The 20,097-nt window shown below is 41.3% G+C and overlaps 1 non-coding gene across 1 annotated transcript; it reads right to left on the reverse strand.

Annotated features, from left to right (window-relative positions):
- Positions 1-3,731: 3,731 nt before the first annotated feature.
- Positions 3,732-3,803, reverse strand: TRNAE-UUC. The gene has a single exon. It is a non-coding gene; the product is annotated as a tRNA-Glu (tRNA).
- Positions 3,804-20,097: the final 16,294 nt, after the last annotated feature.

Raw genomic sequence — 20,097 nt, forward strand, 5'->3', positions numbered from 1 at the left:
GAGGGTTTAGTGGGGAGAGCCGTATGCTCAGCTCTGTACTGGAGCAAGCAGCACAATGTGAGATAGGAAAGATGGGGTGAGCAATCAGTTCGGTGCCTATTGCAAAAGTTTAAGTAAGAAGACGGTCTGAACCAGCATAGTGGCAGGGGAAACAGATTGGAACAGATGCGGGTGAACTTGTAGAGACAATGTTGTGATTAGACGGGATGGGACTTGGAGAGAGTAGAGCAGGAAGAACTAAACATGGTGATGATGACGATGACGATGACAATGATGATGGTGGTGATGGTGATGGTGAAGGCAACCAACATTCATCAGCCTTAAACTGGCCCAAGCACTCTACATGCATCGGTTCATTTAATCTTCACAAGTCTATGAGGTAGGTCCTATTATAATCCTCATTTTAGAGTTGAGGAAACTGAGGAACAAAGAGGTAAAGCAATTTGCACAAGGTGAATCTGGATGACATAAAAAATAAAAAAAAAAAAGAATCCAGGACAGGCGACTTTGAAAGAAGGATGAGGTCACTTTTGCACATACTGAATTTAAGTTGCCGTTGCATAAAGCTAAGCCCTCAACTGCTGTTTCAATGTGTCCCTGTTAGAGAAGTAGCCTTACCTTTGTTTTCTTAATGAGTACACAATAAGGTACGAAATTGAAAGCCTTCTTAAATCAGAATAGATTATCTGGGCTACTCCCCACTCCCCATCCTCTATGCCTGTCACTCTGTGACAAAAGGAAATTAGATTCATCTGATAAGCTTTTGTTTTTCACAGAGCTATGTGGGATGATTACCCAGAACCCTGTGGTCTTCTAGGTGTTTGCAAATTGATTTTTTGGTTATTTGGTCCAGTGATTTTCCAGGTATTCAGTGTTTTTCCAAGTTACTCAGCTTTACAATGTGGGTGAGTGAAAAATTCATATTTACCTTCCCTTTCCTGTATTAATATGAAGTTTTAATGTTGCAATTACCTGGGATATTTTTGCATGCAGCTGATACCTTTGAAGGAGTCTGTAAATACAATAAGACTATAAAAACAATATGGATGGGAACAAAGTGATCTTCATCCAGGATTACTCAGATTTTATGACCTTATGCAGAAACGGAAGCAAACCGAGAACACGGGGCTAATTCAAATATCCCAAATGAAAGTCATCACTTTCTAGAAAAGTTTATATGATGAAAAGTAAATATTTAAATAGAAAAACTGTTACTATATGAGCATGAAGCTATCACATGAACACTGACCAAAAGCAAGAGACAACAGAATTTTTAAAATTCACTTCTGCACCACACCTCCCTTCCCCTCTGAAGCCAGGATTTGGAGGGACTGGTATCTGGTTAAAAACACCATGCTGGGACCCAATTTCTCATGGACACAGTCTAAAAGCCAATACCACGGAACCAGAGGAATAAAATCCCATGCAAGATGCTTCATGGATAAAATGAGGGGGGTGATTAAGTCACTGCTAAGGGCATTTTCAGCTCAAATATTCCAAGAGTCTTAAAAATTGATTATGAGGACGATTAATGAAAATTATGGCAATGTGTTTGCAAAAAACAAACAAACAAAAAACCTAAGGCCATAAAAATACCAAATACAATTTAAACAACTGCCTCCCCACAAAGTTAAACCCTTTCATTTTATTATGTACCTCTCTTTGGAAGCACCTGCTATGCTTCTGAGTCCCTGAAATATTTTCAGCCTTTAAAACAGGATTTGTTTTGTTAACTCAGTGAGGCCAAACTGAATCAAATTGCAGCCATAATTTGAAGAGGGAATGGTTTGAGATTCAATTTTCATCACAACTTCTATTTTATGAGACTAATACATGAATAATTAATAAGATGAGTAGATTTGACATTCTTCATAAGAATGGAATTCACCTGTCATATGAAAAAGCAAGTTTTAAAACAAAACAAAGAAACAAACAAATAAAAAAGAGACACAGGAGAGAATGAATAAGACAGGACACCTCTGAATTTCCCTAAGAAGATGATAGTCACAGCAATGAGTATGGACTCTGAAGTCAGATGGCAGGGGTTGAAACTCCCGGCTATGCCATCTGACTAGCTCTGTGACTGGTTTGCTATTTCACCTCTTTCAACCTCATCCATAAACTGGAGAGAGCACTGGATGTCTTCTGTTTGCCATTCCACACCCATTCTTCCTTCCCTCTCTATTCTGCACGGTGGGACTGATTTTTATGGACTAGATAGTTGGGTTTGGCCAACAGAAGGCACAACCAGGAAATAGGAGGAAGGGCGAGTTTCACGGCTTGGCTCCACCGAGGTCCAAGCTTCTGCTTGGCAGCCCTCTCCGTTGAACTCTCCTCCCTCCCTTTGCCCCTTCAAGCCAGGAACCCAGAGGACTGCATTATCCCTTGTTGGTTTCCCTAAACCCTAAATAAACCCTGAGTAGTCCCTTTATTAAACTCTCTGCTAAGAGTTTGTCATCAGTTTCCTACTGAGGCCCTAATTGATACAGGAATATTATCATTATCTAATAATAATGGACTACATTGAAACTATGTGTAAAGCATTTAGCCTGGTTCATAGTAAACGCTCAATAAATATTACCTATTATTATTACTAGGAAATTTTATCTTCCCATCAATTCTGCCATATGTGGTCCAATAAATATAGATTACCTGCTGACTGATCAGTTTCTCCCTCAAATTATTTATTAGGAATTTTGAATATGTGTATTTTTAGCCTAGTATTTTTCACATGAAGGAGAACATTCGTTTTCGTGCCCCTTAAAATCCCAACGGACTTTTAAAAAGGGCAAATTACAAACAGCAGTCCTTGAAACCAAGTCATTTGGAAACCAAGTTATTTGCACAGTCATGTCCCCGTGTTAATGGCAATCTAGGAACAAATTGAGGGAGCTTCAAAGAGTTCAACACTAGCGGAAAAGAAGTGTGTTTTCTAAACGCCTCCGGGTTTTTGCTACCGGCAAATATTTGGAGATGCAAGCAAGATAATCGATTATAGCAGAGGATGCACTATATTAGGGTAGCTGTCGGAAGCTGTCTTGTCACATATCATACGAAGATTTCCAATTCTACTTGAGCATGTCATGAATTCTTGAAGGTTTTTGAAATAAAATGAGTCAAATCAACATGTTAAGGAGTGAGAAGAAACTTGTTTTTTGTTATCGCCTCCCTCCTCATTATTTGCAACATCCTGATTTTCTTTCTTCCCCCTTTTCCTCCCTAAACAACCTGTTCAGTGAGCTCTCTGAATAGCAAACACAATAGACTGTGCACGAAACTGCAGTCTTTAAAAATATGTGTTTTCTGGCAATCTTACTCGAGTGACTTTCGGCAGCTTTAAAAGCCCTATAATGTCCTAAAATGCATCTTTTCTTTTTCTTTCAAAGAAGAGCACTTTTTGGTCATTTGCTCCATATCCACAGTACAAGGAGACATTACAGCCGAAAAACCGGCTGGGAACATACATCTCAACGGGGAACTGCTTGGTTCCTCGCTTTCCTTCACCTCAGATTTATTCCTTTATTTGAAATGTCAACTTCACAGTATTGAAAGTTGTTTCTCCCTTTCCGCTTCCTCTTGCCGGCGAAATTAGTCGGTCACCGCCGCTCCTGGTCTTCCCCGCGAGCTTTGAAACGGGGAAAGGAGGTTACATGTTTTTCTAAACAAACCAGTATTTCCCTTTATGGGAAAGATGTGAATTTATTCCTTATTGTTTTAAAAAGCGACCGGCGTTCCCACACCGGGAGTCGAACCCGGGCCGCCTGGGTGAAAACCAGGAATCCTAACCGCTAGACCATGTGGGAGACGACGAGCAAATGGGCAAGCGAAATGAAATTGAGTCGTCAGTGCTCACTTCCGGCCGCTCCCCAGCACCGGAGCTGCTTCTGCGCTTAGGGGATTCGCTGCCTCTTAACCCCTTCTGACCCACGCTCTACTTTTTTTCTCCTTGGCGGAAAGTCCTTGCGTCTCTCCACGGTCCCTTCCTCTTAGGGTTTCATCCAGTCTTTGGATTCTAAATACCCTGAAAAACCTGATGCGCCGTAGGTCGGAGGAACCATTCTTTATAGTTCCTCACAGGAACTCCTGAAAAGTTTCAAAGGGCGGGGGTTTGGATTTTACAGACTCGTTAATAGGGAACAACTACCTTGTGAAGTCATAAAACCGCAATCTCAGAAGCCAAAATGGAATCGGAGCACTTTTCCGCGACTCCCGGCCGCGTGGCAGACCCCAGCCCGCCAGACACAGGATTCTCTTCGGCGAGCCCGCAAAGCGCGCCACGCGCAAAGCACACCGCGCATGCGCCACCCGCTTGGTTAAAGCGGAGCACCCCGCGTCCTGTGACCGAATTTGTACCCCCTATGCAGCCGTGGCCATAACTGAGCGTGCCCCTCTCCTCCCTGCCCTGTTCACGGCTGGGCCCAGGTCCCACCCCTCTCCCCAGAAAGTTTGTCTTTCCCTCCAAAGAAAGGGACGGGAGAATGAGGACGGTCTGGAACATTCCAGCTTCTGTTGACCCAAGGGCTAAAGGCAGGGTCTGTGCGGTTGAGAGGAGGCAGTGGTGGTTAGGAAATGCAGCTTATAAAAGTGGAGCAAAGTCTGCAAGCATTCTTTATTGCTAGAAATACCTTGTGGTTTGCTTGCCCGTCATTAGGAGCAGCTTGTGCTGTAGCAATCTACTGTTTGGGTTAGAAAAGCACAATGGGCCAGTTATTGGAGCCCGCCAGTTGGGGAGAACTATGTTCTTCTGTCCTCCTTGTGGCTGAAGCTACACTGAAGTTGTTTTTGCTAGCAGTGGATACCTTGGGGCCTATGTAAAAGCTAAGATTCCGAGTCTTATTTGGCCCTTCTCGCTCCCCACCTGTCCCGGGGGGACTTTCTCATTCTCTCTCTCTCCAACTGGGGCTCTCTAAAGCTTCAGTTGTGACATTGGTCAGCAAGAGGAGAGGGGCAGGAAAGAACTGAAAGAGAAACTCTTCTGCCTCCTACTTACTATATTCACACAGATGAAATGCGAAGAGGGAATGAACATAATCCAACACAATTGAAATTAGTGTAGTTCTTAAAACTATGAACATTTGCTGCAAACTTCCTGTGTGTGCTGGGCACTTCCAAATATGTTTGCTAGTTTAATCCTCATGACATACTTAAAAAGTAGGCTCATACACATTTAGGTGGTTCTTTGTTTCCCTCTTTTGCAACTTTGGGTAGTTTCACTTGTTTGATTTTTAATCAGCTTCCTTCCTTCTGTGGACATCTACTTTGAAGCACCAATGCAAACTCCAAAACCAAGCTCATCAGCTGCAGAATACCCTACATGGGTGGTTCTCAATTTGAGTGTTCAGAGACTTTACTGTGCTTTTCAATTTTGAATTTCCTTTTGATAATAGTCTTTAAAAATGTATTTTATCAGTTTTAAGGATAAAATTTCTCATTGCAACCCATACATTGGATAGGCACCATCCTTAGGATGTAACCAAAATGCAGTGTTGCTTTTGCTTGTTTTTTCCCCCAGCACGGGATGAGAACTTGAGCAGTAATTTAAGAAAGCCCTATGGCCACCTGAAGCAATAAAACACTGTCCAGGACAATTTGCTATTCAACTCCTGGGTCTTTATAAGTAACCGAGTCCTCTGTAATGCCTCTCCTGCTTTTATCCCCTTTCCTTCATCTCACTTGCATGTCCCCATTTGGCCTGTCTTCTCTGAGCTCTCATTAACGCCTCCTAACTGAGGGCCTCAGCATCAACAGCCTTTGATTGTGTACCTTTAACTGCAAAATAAATTTTGAGCCTGCACCCCAATGTATGTATATTTTACTTATAACATATTTGCAAAAATTTCTGCCCTGTTATACCATCTACTTTAAAGTAGAATTTTTAAAAGAACTATAGGAATAAACAGTGAGCTAGTGTTTTCAGAAATGCCCCTACCGTACTTCAAAGACCCGACTTTTCTGTCCCCTGGGACACATACACATACTTTGTCCACTGCTGCCCGGTTTCAAGGTCTTTTTGTTGGTGATGGCTCATGCCTTGTGTTTGAACAGACTTACCCAGCCCTCTCAATTCCTGTAAGCATCCTGGTGTAGTGAAAAGAGCACTGGACTGTAAGACAGTGACCCTCCTGACACCCTGCTCTATGCCAAGTACTTTGCATACACTGTCAGAAATCCCTGCACTACACCAGAGAAGTTAGACATTATTATTATGTGGTTTATGGTTGAAGTGGGGCTCAGAGATGTCAAGTAATTTCTCCATTGTTGCACAGCTCCAACCAGCAGAGCCCTGATATGCCCTCTGTCTAACTCCGAAGCCTCTGTTCTTCCGACCATCCCATGCCAGTTGACCTCTCTGACCCTCAGCCTCTTCATCTCTAAAGTAAGGGGGTCTGGGAAGTAGCCCAGATGGATCAGTGTTCTCCCAGGATATGTCTCAGGCCAGTGGCGCCAGGACCACCTGAGGCGTTGTTTAACACCCAGAACTACCAAATGAGAACTCCTGGGAGTGGGGCCTAGGAATCTGAATTTTAACAATCATCCCCAAATGATTCAGATGCCACTCGAGTTTGAGAAACACTGAACTACTACTGTAAGCTCCCTTCAGTCTCTAAAACTCTATAATCCCTGAAGTGCAATTGCCATCATTTCCCCTCTCTGCTCAAAAGTCTTTAAAAATGGCTGCTGGTTGCCTATTGAATAAAAGCTGAGTTCTGGGACCAAGCCTTCCAGGTTTTCCAGAACCCAGCCCTAAGTAGCCTGCTAATATATCCTCCTTGCCCCTCTTCACAGACACCCCATTCCAGATCACCCCTCTTATTCTTTCCTACCTGTCCCTCAGGCTTTCCTGGCCTGCTCCTTTTGCTGGGCCCCTCTCTGCAAAGCCCTCCACACTCTTCTGTCCACATCTAACCCCATCTCCAAGCCCAGCTCAGCCCCAAGAAGCTGCCTCAGAGGCTCTTGTTCAGAAGTCACTCCCATTTCCTCCAAATCCCAAAGCATGAGCCTTTAAAACACAGTGATGTAATGGGTCTTGCCTCCCTTATTATTTAAGTTATTTAATAAGAAAGGCCATGAATGAAAATCGGAGTCTGTAATCCCCCTGGGAACCCCTGCCTGCACTCGATCATTATGCCAAGCAGTCCTTCCTTTTATCTAACTTGAATACTTCCTGCTGCACTTCTATGTGAAAGCTGCCACCTTTCAACCACCAGAATGGACAAAATGTTCCTGGGAGGGGGAAACAAACACACATTTTTGAAGTTTAGCCAGACCAGTAAGTGAGCTGCATTTCTTTAATTCCGCACACACAAAAAAAGCCTTCTTGTTGACACAAGGAACAGCTATTCCTGTTCCCAGGCTTCTATGGCTGGCTCTCACTGGGCAGCTCTCCCATTTTACCCACCATTTGATACTGGGGAAAAAAGCCCCAAACATATTGTACTTGCCGGACATCTAGAATAGCCAAAGTGATATGAGCTGTGATTCAGGCCCATGCCTGCCAGTCATTTAGGGTTTAGGATGGTTTCCATTTCAGTAGGCCCAAGAGTCATCCTTTTACAAGGGCATCAAAAATAAGCTCCAATTAAGTTGCGCTTTCCTAAGGAGACCTCTCGCCAGCAGGGACCCAGCCTAGGGCACAAGGTTAATCTCAGCCCTCTTTTGGGTAGCAGCACCTGCCCCTGCTGACCAGGCGGTGGTTTTCATCTGCAAGGCTTAACACTAGGTTCAGTTTCTAAAATTGGGTCTGATCTCAGGAGGCCCCTGGGGTGACAGAGTGTCCCCAAGCCTTGCCACACAGCCCAGTGCCTGGCACACATAACTATCTACTAAATGAATCCAGCTCCAAAAATACCTTTGTTTCTTTGGGGACCCTCCTTATAAAAATCACTTTTCCCCTTAAATCAGCAAATAACAAGAGGGGACTATTTCTTCACTAGTTTTTTGCTGGCACATTGTCAGCACTCAGTAAATGCTTGAGTGAGTGACTGATCGCTTGTTTCATTCATTCACTCACACTTTCAGTAATCAATCATTCAATCCCAAAGGAATAGTTTTGATCTCCACTTTGCACCTAAGTGGCAAAGCAAACCAACTGAGGGTATCAGAGGACCGTAATTTCAATATTTGAGCAACTGCAACGTGGAACAAGAGACCACACTACTGTCTCCTAATATTCCACCCCATCTCACACACTTTCCTTTTTTTCTCCCAGACTTCCCCAGCATCTGATCCGATAGCACAAGACAGGGAGAGCTTTGCCAGACCATCATCCCATTCTCCCTTGTCTGTTTGCTGTGACCAGGGCTCAGAACTGGGGCAGAGATGAGCTGTTCTCATTTTTCTGGAGGACCACACTTTGGTGTTGGATGAGTTCAAGTACCCCATGGCCTGGCAACTTGAAAACTTGCCCAGCAGTTTTTAAGCACCCTGTCCCATCAAGTCCCCTCCTTGTTTGCTTGGCTCCAGGCACACTGCTCTCCTGGATATTTTCCAAATCCTCCATATATGCTCCTACCTCAGGGCCTTTGCACTGGTGTGGGGAGGAGGGTCCAGGCCAAGGGAACATATTGTTTCCTTGCCTCCAACAGGTCCTTTAGAAATTACCTTCTTGATAAAACCTTCTCTGTCCACGCTACCTAAAGTTTCAGAAACCCTGCTGTATCCGTCTCCAGGGTTCTCCAGGGAAACAGAAACAACAGGATATATATACAGTAAAGAGATTTATTTTAAGGAATTGGCTCACGCGATTGTGGGGGCTGGCAAGTCTGAAATCTGTAGGGCACACTGGCGGCCTGGAAATTCCAAAAAGAGTTGATGTTGCCATCTTGAGCTTGAAATTTGTAGGGGATGCCTCCAGGCTGGAAATAAGAGTTGACACTGCTGTCTTGAGCCAGAATTTCTTCTCCAGGAAACTTCAGTTTTTTGTTTTTGTAAGGTCTTCGGTTGATTGAATGAAACCTACCCATATTGTCGAGGGTCACCTCCTTTACTTAAAGTAAACTGATTGTAGATGCTAATGCCATCTACAAAATATCTTCATGGCAACACCTAGATTGGTGTTTGACAGAACAACTAGACACCATAGTCTAGCCATAAAATTAACCACATAAAATTAACCATCACACTTGCCCTGTCCTGCTTTATCTTTTCTCATTATCTATCACTGACACTGGTCATACTATGTGTTTTACGTATTTATCTCATTTATGGCCTGTCTTTTCTACTAGAATGCAAATATTTTGGTTGCTTTATTCACTGCTGTATCCCCTTCCTTGTATATAATTTGCAGGCATTCCATAAATATTTGTTGAACGAACAATGAATGAATGAAGACTGTTACACAGATGACATTCAAGGACACGAGTGGTATAGACAATAAGAACTATGAGAACTAAGAGGTAAAGATCACTTCTTGCGAGGGTAATTACAGAAGTGTCAAAAAGGAATAGGGTTCAAGCAGGGTTTTAAAAATGAGGACCCTTCGGACAAGTTTCGATGGTGTGGAGGGCATGGTAGGTGAGAGTAAAACATGAGCAAAAATCTGGAAGCAGAGAAATACAAGACATGGGTGATGGGAGGCAGTGCACAGAACAGAGTGTCTGGAAAGGGGGGATTCCTAGAGGAAGATCAGACTGCAGAGTCAGGCTGGGGCAACTGAGGAGACTTTGTGTGCAGCCAAATGAGCTGGGATGTTGTGGAACTGGATTCAGCACCAAGCCATCCTTCCCACTTGATTTGCCCGTACAATTTCAACATTGGCTCCATAATCACAGAGTACCAAATGCCTGATGGGATGGGAGGGCATAAGAAAGGAAGAACTCGTGTTTCTCATCAGTCAGGTAGTCAGATTTACAGACCATTCACTGTTCACTGAACCCGTGCTATCAGCTAATTTACGGCTTACCAAGACGGAAGGCAGCCATGACCAGACAGCTGGAAACTGGGGCTATGACTTTCAGCAATGCACAAAATAAAACTGTAAAATGAAAATTCAAGGACAAATTGGGATTCCTTTTCCAATCAGTATATTATGATTTCTTTTTATACTACCAACCTTTAAGCAAATATGATTCTAGGAGAGGGGTATTCAATAAAATATTTAGTTAACTTCCAAGCAGCCAATACACAGTTCCCTACCACTGGACACTGATGAATAATAATATTATCCTTCTCAGGATAATAAAACTTTTATAAAGGGGCCCAGTCTGTATGACCAAGTCCGGATAAGTTATCTACTGGTTACTGACCCAAGAGGAACTGAATATCTTCTGAGCAATCTTTTAGAATTCAAAAGCAACTCGGACTGGATCAGAGTCTGTCAAGAAACAAAGTGCGCCCTCCCATTGCCTGTTCTGTTGGAGGCCGTGTGCTTTCCATTCCACCTACAAAGAAATCAAGAGATTTCCTAGTGACCCTCAGAAAGCTGACACCCATCTGCATTGCTGTTAATCTACCTTGTTATTCCATGATTTCTTTGGGCAAAACACTGAATGAAGGACAGTCTATGCTTAGTATAGTACAAGCAAAAATGCAAGGGGGAAGCTACACAGCACATGAATCAGAAGCAGCAATACTTTCAAGAGTGTTGGTGATCTCCCTGCAGCATCAAAGTCTCTCTTCAGGCCAAGACACACAGCCCAGCTTCTCCTCACCCTTTCCTTCCATGTGCCAGACGGGGACCTTCTCATCTGAGGCCCAGCAAAGCTGAATCTTGCCTTCCTTCTTCTTTCACCTATAACATCCCTTCTACTCTGCCTGTTTAAGGAAGCTCTCTCTGTTATATTCAAAACCGCTTTTGAAATCCCCTCCATGCAGTCTCTGTTGACTGGCCCTACAAGATGCTCCAGTTTCCCTTTTCTCTGGTACAGTATGATTGTGTCATTTATTTATTTACAGGTGCATTCATGTTTTAGATGGTATTATCATACATAACAGGGACTGCCCCTTTCCCAAACTGTTCAGGGCCTGGTATAGTCTCACCTCCAGCGAGGTGGCCAGTGAGTGGCTCTGAAAGACTGATGGTCTGAGCGACACCTTAGGACACCTGAGAGCTCTGCCAGCCCACCAGGCAGAAGAGTTTCAGGGAACCTGTGTAACTCCGGGGGGATGTCTTTCTCTCAACTTCTTTTTTCTTTTCTTTTTCCTACCTCCCTGCCCCTCTCCCTGCCCTCCTTTTTTTAAAAGTTAGAAACACAGTAAAGGCATTCCAGAAGTGTATGCATCCTCTATGGTTGGAAAGTTTCCCAACTCTGTTGGAGGAGATAGTCAAGTTATATTTTTTAAACCAAATACAGATTTAATTAAACCCTCATTTATGACAACTGTTGAACTAAAAGACACATGGCAAGAATAAGAATGAAATAGGCTTCCCATGTTCACAATCAGAACTACAAAATAACTATACCGAAGCTAAATGTCAATAATAAGGGGATATAAAGGAGATGGGATTTTTTTTCCAAAAGATATGGGAATTTCTCGTATTGATTGAGGTAGTGAATGTATAACTATGTATTATACCAGGAGCCATTGATTGTACTTGTAGGATGGATTGCATGGTATGTGAATCAAATTGTTTAAAAAAAAAAAAAAACAGAAAATAAGTGCTGGATTTTTGAAGACTTTAACAATCATTAGATTTATTCTAGTAGCTAACTTTACCTTCATTTTAAAGAAGAAGAATATGAAGCTTAGAAAGTTTAACTGACTTTTCCAAGTTCATATAGCCATTAAGAGTTTTTTTGTTGTTGTGTTTTTAGTGAAAACCATGCTCACATAAGCTTTGACATAGACTGTTCAGGCTACTGTTACTAAGTACACAACATAATGTGACCAGTGAAATTCCTTCTGCAGGCAAAGCAGTTTTAAGTTGGTTTCTCAACAGTGTTCATGAAAGAGCATCTCTGTATCGATCATTTACTATGACACTAAGATGACCAGTATACATTCCTTAGCTTCCTGTTCTTCATAAACCAAAATTCATATTCTGAGAGTTCAGTTATATTCTAGCCTCTGAGTCACCAGTATATTTCAATTAGCTTTCAAGTTTTCTGTGTTCCACTCTTTTGGAATATGTTACAACTCTCTAATCCATGAACAATTAGTTTAGAAGAAGATAACTGGTGCACTTAAGAAAGACTTCGCAAGGGAGGTAGGATCTCAACGCTATGCCTCAAATGCAATTTTCACCATTTTTTCTTAATTTTTGGTCTCCTTATCTGTACTACCTACCCTGTTTCCTGGTTCAAAATTTCCCTTTTATGGAAGGAGTATGCAATTTTGTTATTACTTGTTCTAAGTAAGATGTTTCTTATAATTCTATGTCCTTTCCCCTTCTTTAAAAATCCCTTCTAGTATTTTTCTAGATTAGTAGAAGAATTTTATTAAAAACAAAAATGTGTTATGGCTTAAAAAAAAAAAAAGAAAAAGAAAATAAGTGCTGGAGAGAATGTGGAGAAATAAGTACATTTATTCACTGTTGGTGGGAATGTAGAATGGTGCAGCCCCTCTGGAAGGCAGTTTGGCAGTTCCTCAGGAAGTTAAGTATAAAATCACCATAAAACAAGACAATCTTATTACTAGGTATATACTTGGAAAAACTGAAAGCAGGGACATGAATAGACATTTGTACACCAATATTTGTGGTGAGATTATTCACAATTGCCAATGGATGGGGGTGGCCCACGGGTCCAGTGACTTATGAGCAGAAGGGGGAACTGTGGTGGATACATATGATGGAATGTTGTGCAGCTGTAGGAATGAATGAAGTTGTGATGCATGCAACAACATGGATGAACTTCAAGGACATGTTGAGTGAAATAAGCCAGAAACAAAATGACAAATACTGTATGGGCTCACTAATATAACTAACTATAATGAGCAAACTCTGGGAGTTAAATTTTTGAAAACATAGGTTATCAGGACATAGAAAGAGGGCAGAGACTGGGCAATCGATGTGTAAGGAGTACAGAACATTTAATAAGGTTGATTGTAAAGGTTTGGAAATGGATAGCACAATACCGTATGACGGTAGCACAATACTGTAAGTGTAAGTAACAAAGCAGAGTGTGAGTACAGCTGAAAGAGGAAGGCTATAGTAGTGTATGTCACCAGAAAGAAAGCTAGATGATAAAAACTAGGACTGTATAACTTAGTGAAACCTAGATGATGACAGAGGTTAATTGTACAAATATAAGAAAGTTCTTCAATGAACTAGAACAAATGTATGTCACTATCACAAGGTGTTAGTAATAGGGTGGTATATGGGAAAAAATACAATTAATGCAAACTAGGGTCTGTAGTTAACAGTAACATTGTAATATTCTTTCATTGATTGTAACAAAGTCCCTATACCAAAGCTAAATGTCAATAATAGAGGGATATAAGGTGGATGGGATTTTTTTTTTTTTTTGGAAGAAATGAGAATGTTCTCATATTGATTGTGGTGGTGAATGCATAACTATGTGATTATTACTAACAGCCATTGATTGTACACTTAGGATGTATTGTGTGGTGTGTGAATTAAACTGTTTAAATTTAAAAAAGAAATCAACAGATATGGGTTATTAAATAATACCTTTAATTGCTTGTAATTTAAAATAAAAACATTCCCTAACAATTAAAAAAAAAACTACAAAATAAACTGGGTCTGTATAATAAAGGTTGATAGAAGAGCATCCCTTTATGACAATGTCCCTAACCTAGATCCAGATCAACTCCCAGAACACCATAGATCTTACAACTCTGCACCAGTAACACATGACATGGCATGAGTTTTGTTCAATACTCCAGTACCAGCAGTATAAAATCATTCAATTGAAATAAATGGATTTTTAAAAAATGGTCCATTATAAAACTTTCAAATACTTCTACGGTCAAAGTCAGTCACTGTTATTTTAAAACAGCAACACTAGGTGGACTAGTATTTTCTGTTGAGATATTTGTCCAGTTTATCTGAATCCAAATTCTGGGTTCAAAAACAACGGTTGGGATGGCCATTCTTTGTAAACACCAAATCTTAAGGGAATAAAAGTACTCTCTTAATTTTATCATAAGTTCTGAGCTTTTGCTCTCTTTTCTCTTTCTCTCCTTGAATGCCAAAACCCATCACCTGTCTGGAACTTAGCCAGTTTCCAGAAAGGATACAAATAATAAACACCACTTCTCATCTGCATCATGCTTTACAGTTTACAAATCATATGATGAAGTCATACGGGCCACAAATTGCTGGCAGGATATAATCAACATCTGTGGCGTTCCATCTCTCATGAGATATCTCAGTCATTATCAGGGTGTGGGACAGACACAGCAATTTGTACAGGCTCTTATGATAAGCTCATAAAACTATATGCAATCTAATGAAGTTGCCAACGGTCCTATCTTCTTGGCTCACATGAACATGTTCCCTTCCTCCCTCCATCCAGCTAACGCTACAAAACAGGCCAGGCCATCTGCCATGCTGCCAAGTAATAATACAGAATGTCCAAGTGAGCTGTCCATGCCTACTCCCTTTCCTGCTGAAAGAGAGATATCACGTTCAAGTTCATGCTGACACTCCTTAGACAACAGCCCAACTGTCACCCTCCCACCCAGGGCCATCAATCATGTCCTCCCCCCACCTTCTGACTATAGTCAAATTTAAGGCTTTCTTTAGTCCTGTGCCAGTTTTTAAGCTATTCTTTCTCAGTGTCCCATAATTCGATCCTGTGTGGTGTGACGCTGGGGCTGGGACACTGTTGACCAGGCTCTGTTTGCCAGCTGGTTCCTTGAGTCCACCAGTAGGGGGCACTAGAGGGAGACTGGAAGGCTGTTGGCTCCCCGTCCCCGCTCCTGCAGCTAGGCTATCTTAATCCCAGCAGCAGTAGCTGCTTCGTTTTCCCAACACTTCCAGAACCAGCCACATCACCATCTTCCCTCCCCTCTCAGGACAGCAGCTCTTGTCAGAGGTCTGAATGCCAACTCCACGGTCTCCCTTTTAAGATCCCGAGCAATCAGGACCAGCCAAGCAGTGACTCCCTCTGCCCAGAGGTGTGAGACCCGGCTCTGTGGGGCCCTTCTTCAAGCTTCTAAGTTTCAAAAATCACAACCTCTTACCCTTGTTCCCCCAGCCCTAGGGGTGATTGTTGTTTCCTGTACTTCCTGCCTCTGTGATAGCTCAGTGCCTCCTCTTTGCCTTTTCTCTTCCCAAATGCTTGGATAACAAGCCTTTAAATCTAATTAACTGTTAGAATAACCACTGTGGTCCCTCTCTCCTGACTGGACTCTGATTGATATGGGTCCAATAGATGAACGCTTTCCATCTGGTTTCAGAGCAACAATTCTGTAAGAACCCAGGTGCCAGTGGCTATCTTCCAGGTGGACTTTATTAATCTTAATTCATGCTCCAGGACTATTTTCAATTGGGTAGGATTGGAAATTGACCTGTCAGCAAACAACAAAGGTGATTCTGTCCCTCCTGTCACTGTCACAAGGACAGAGATATCTGAGTCAGCATGACCACTAGGCACTGCTTTTCCTACAGAGAGATCTCATAAAAGCCAAATACTCACTGCTGAAAATGGTGAAGGACCTGAGGTTTCATCCTGCCACATTTTGGGGGAAGCCAGAAGACACAAAATTCCCGGGTCAGAGACAAAGGACTTCAAAACTCATGGCAACGATGGTAGTTAGTGTCAGAATTTGCACTGGTTCCACAAGCTCCAGTTCCCACATGACACTGGCAAGAGGGCTAGGTGACACCTGCACATGCACTGAGCTGAGTTACAGGAGAGGAAACCCAACCTTAAGGAGCCTGAATCTCTTACAATGGGCAGTAAGCATGCCTGCCCTGTGCTCTGGAAGGAGACACATTCTCTCCTTTCTAAAGCTCTTTGCTATACAAACATCTTTGAAAAGACAGTTCAGAATAAACTAGCTGAGAGAGACCCTGGGAGAACTGTCTCCCAATTTACTGAAGGATACATGTAAACATAGAATTAGACCAAGGATAGTTAGTAGGATAATTCAATTGCTTACACCTCCACACCATGGATCTATTTCTAGAAAATACAGTGGTTGAGTCTTTGGGCTAGGGTTCCCTCTTCTTAGTGCCACTGGGTCTCTCTGAATCTAGAGCCTCTAGATATCAATCCCTTTCCTTATTGAAATAGATGTGCCTTCTATATATAAATATTGTTAGCTAAGTCTTATTCTGGCCAGTGATGAAATTGTGTTCCTAAGGGTGACTGTACTGTCCTGATGTTACCCATTATGAGAGTCTACCATATAGAGAATATACATTTGTAAGCAGTTGGAAGTTACCTCCTTATCCCTAGGCACCAACTATCCTTACCCCCACAGACAACCTTAGGGATGTAGTATGAGCATAAAACTTCTTTCTGCTATATTTAATATAAAACTGAAGAAATATATGTTCTATCTATAGATCACATCTTTTCAGCACACATTGGTTTTTAGACTCTTAGGAAAGAGTATCACCCTAGTAGGTATTGAGATTCTTGATCTCCTAGATTAGTGTCAAATGTTAGAGCATAGCCAAATGCCTCATTTATACAGTAGCATTCAGTAAATGGTAGTTGTACTGTCAAGACTCTTCGGCAAGTAACAGAAAAAGATAGGAATGTATAATAAGAGTAATGGAATGTCTTCTAGAGGTCCACAGGCAGGAATACAGATAATTTTGGAACATCTGCCCTGCCCTGGCAGCTATGTTTGTATAATGTTGACCCCCATTCCTTATTGTTCATTCAACTACTATGTGCCAGGCACAGTGTTTGGTGTTGGAAACACAATAGGGAACACAGAGAAGTTGTTTTATGCTGAGGGCCACAGAGCTTACAGTCTAGTAGAGAGACAAATCAAATGATCATACAAGTAAATATAAAACTGCAGCTGTGGTAATTGCCAAGAAGGGCAGGTTCGTGGTGCTGAGAGTGTAAAATAGGAGGATCTGGCCTAGTTAAGGAAGTCAGGAAAGGCTTTCCCAGGGAAATGACGATTGAGCAGAAATCCAAGTTTCAGCAAGCAACAAGAAGACAATGGGGGAAAGGAAAGAGCTTTCTAGGCTTAGAGGAGAGCATAGCAAGGGAGGGACCATGGCTGGAGCTCCCTGACGAGCTCAGAGAGGATTAAGTGACCCACCCAAGGTTACAATAAAGCCAAGGCCCAAGAATGGGAATTTTAGCTCAGTCTACACAGCTCCAAAGCCTGGGCTATTGTTAGTACACTACCAAGCCCCTCTGTTCAGCCAACACCATCATCCTTTCATTCCTAACCTTCCAGAGGAAAAGAGATCCATTAATTAATGCTCACTCTCCTCACCCATGTCTCACCCCCAATCACAGAGTAGGACAGGAAAAAGGAACCCAACGGCTTGAGCCACAAAAACCTAAGACCTTGCCATGGAATTCAGTTTGTTGTTTCTCTTTCTGCTGATTGTGCCCAGGCATCTTGGGGATGATGTATATCAGTGGTTCTCAAAGTGTGGTTCCTGGTTAACAGCAGCAGCATCTCCTGGGAACTTACTAGAAATACAAATCCTCAGGCCCCACCCCAGATCTACTGAGTCAGAAACTTTGGAGGTGCAACCCAGCAATCAATCTGTATTTTAACAAGCAACAAACCGCACAGGGGCATTTTTTTTTCTTATGGGTTCCAGTGCCATCCACGAAAGAAAATGGGATCCAATTTTTTTTAAATGAAATTCAGTTTTATGGATATATATTCACATACCATACAATCATCCATGGTGTACAATCAACTGTTCACAGTACCATCTTAGAGTTGTACAGTCATCACCCCAAACTATTTTTGAACATTTTCCTTACACTAGAAAGAATCAGAATAAGAATAAAAAATAAAAGTAAAAAAGAACACCCAATCCCTCCCCCCATCACACCCTATTTTTCATTTAGTTTTTGTCCCCATTTTCCTACTCATCCATCCATACACTGGATAAAGGGAGTGGAGTACTATCAACAAGGTTTTCACAATCACACTGTCACCTCTTGTAAGCTACATTGTTATACAATCGTCTTCAGGAGTCCAGACTACTGGGCTGGAGTTTGATAGTTTCAGGTATTTACTTCTAGCTATTCCAATACATTAAAACCTATAAAGTGTTATCTATATAGTACATAAGAATGTCCATCAGAGTGACCTCTCGACTCCATTTGAAATCTCTCAGCCACTGAAACTTTATTTCCTTTCATTTCACATCCGCCTTTTGGTCAAGAAAATCTTCTCAATCCCACGATGCCGGGTTCAGATTCATCCCTGGGAGTCATATCCCCTGCAGGGGCTTCTCTAATGCACACTCAGTGGTTCCCAAACCTGTCCAGTCATCCTAATCATCTGGGGAGCTTGTGAAAATATTCCTGGGTCACATCCCAATCTCTAAGGAAATCAAGATCTCGGGGTAGGAGGTCTCAGAAACCTGTATTTTAAAGTTGAGCTCCTGGTGATCCAGATGATCAGCCTTGTTTGGGAATCACTGTCTACATACAAGTACTACAGGGTCTGACATGTGAGCAGTTAATTTTCAAATGCCATTTCATCCTACCAGATAAGTAAGGGTATTAAATACCTCTGGCTCTACAAGCCAGGCTCAGTAGGTAATTTGATTGCACTCTTTTTCTCTTTTCAGTTCTTTGATTTTAAAACAGTATCTTTCAGAGAGTTCCCATATTACATTTATTGATGAATGTCTCCTTGTCTTCCAGTCTCAAATCACCATATCTCCCAAAAACTGCATGAGCTCTACTAAGCCTTGTTGTTTTAGCTGTGGACTAAAAATCTGTTCTTGAAAACACCGAAGTTTCAAAATAACCAATAGAAAGAGCACCTGTAATACAAATACACACCAAATTCAGAACATTTTCTTTTTCTAGTTTCTGCAAGGAAATAGATGTTTAATAGTAATGATTCAGCATAGTTTTAAATTAACATACAAAAAAATTGGAGGAATTAAGATCATATTATGTTTCTTAAAAGACAAAACAAAAACTCCCAGAACTGAGAGAAAATATTTTCCTAAATTCATTTTCAAACATCAGTATTTTAAAGAATTTTCCCCTTTTCTATGATTTATGCAGCTCATTTGCAAATAATATTGACTGGTCTCCCATAAGAGCTTCTAAGAAGCTCTTAAACATGATACTGACTTATGACTTAGACATAAGGAAGCCATTAAATTCCCATTGTTTAAGCCAACCCATTGCATGGTATTTGCATGAGCAGTCAAGGAAACTAAAACACCAGAAAAGAATGCTGGAATCAGATAGAAAAGTCAAATGCAAAAGTGTTAATGTCCTTCACGGCTAAAAAATTGTAACCTCTTCCACCAGAGAAAAATCACTTAAGTCACTTTACCACATAAAAATCATTTGCAGCTTATCAATTTTCTACAAGTTAACATCTAACTTTATAGAGTTTGGGACCTAATCAATAGTAAATTGCTATCCAACAAAAAGTGTCAGTTACCCTTAAAAGTGTGCAGTCATCTATTTTCCTTATTTCAAGTTTTGATACTTTCAAAACATATTCTTAACAGAGTATAATTTGGTTTTAAAGGCTATTTGACCTTTGATCCAGCAGTTCTATTACTAAGACTCTCTCCTTACAGAAATATTCAGGTAACTGCATACACATTGTATATATATGTATATACAAAAATTACTATATTTGCATTGTCTACAGTAGCATTGTTAACATTGGAGAAAAGTGGAAATAACCTAAATTTCCCCATAGGGGAAGGATTTAAAAAATGAAAACATATATATAGGCATATATACACACATGCATATATACTCATATTCTTTGTACATGCATAAATATTCATGACATCCTGTTAAGTGAAAAAAGTTGCAGAACAGATCTGTGATGTTTTTCTATTTTAAAACAAAACTTATACATTCCTGTCTACTTGTAAATATATGTATTTTAAAAGTCTGGAAATATACATCAAACTATCAACAGTGGTATCTCTGGGGAATATGACGGGAAGGGAATAGGATAGAACAAACCTCACTTTTTACTTTACATACTACTGTTATTGTTTGAATCTTTACAATGAGAATATTATTGTTGTCATTAAAAAAAAAAAAA

The sequence above is a fragment of the Choloepus didactylus genome, chromosome 12, assembly GCF_015220235.1.
Source record: "Choloepus didactylus isolate mChoDid1 chromosome 12, mChoDid1.pri, whole genome shotgun sequence".
Lineage (NCBI taxonomy): Eukaryota > Metazoa > Chordata > Mammalia > Pilosa > Megalonychidae > Choloepus > Choloepus didactylus.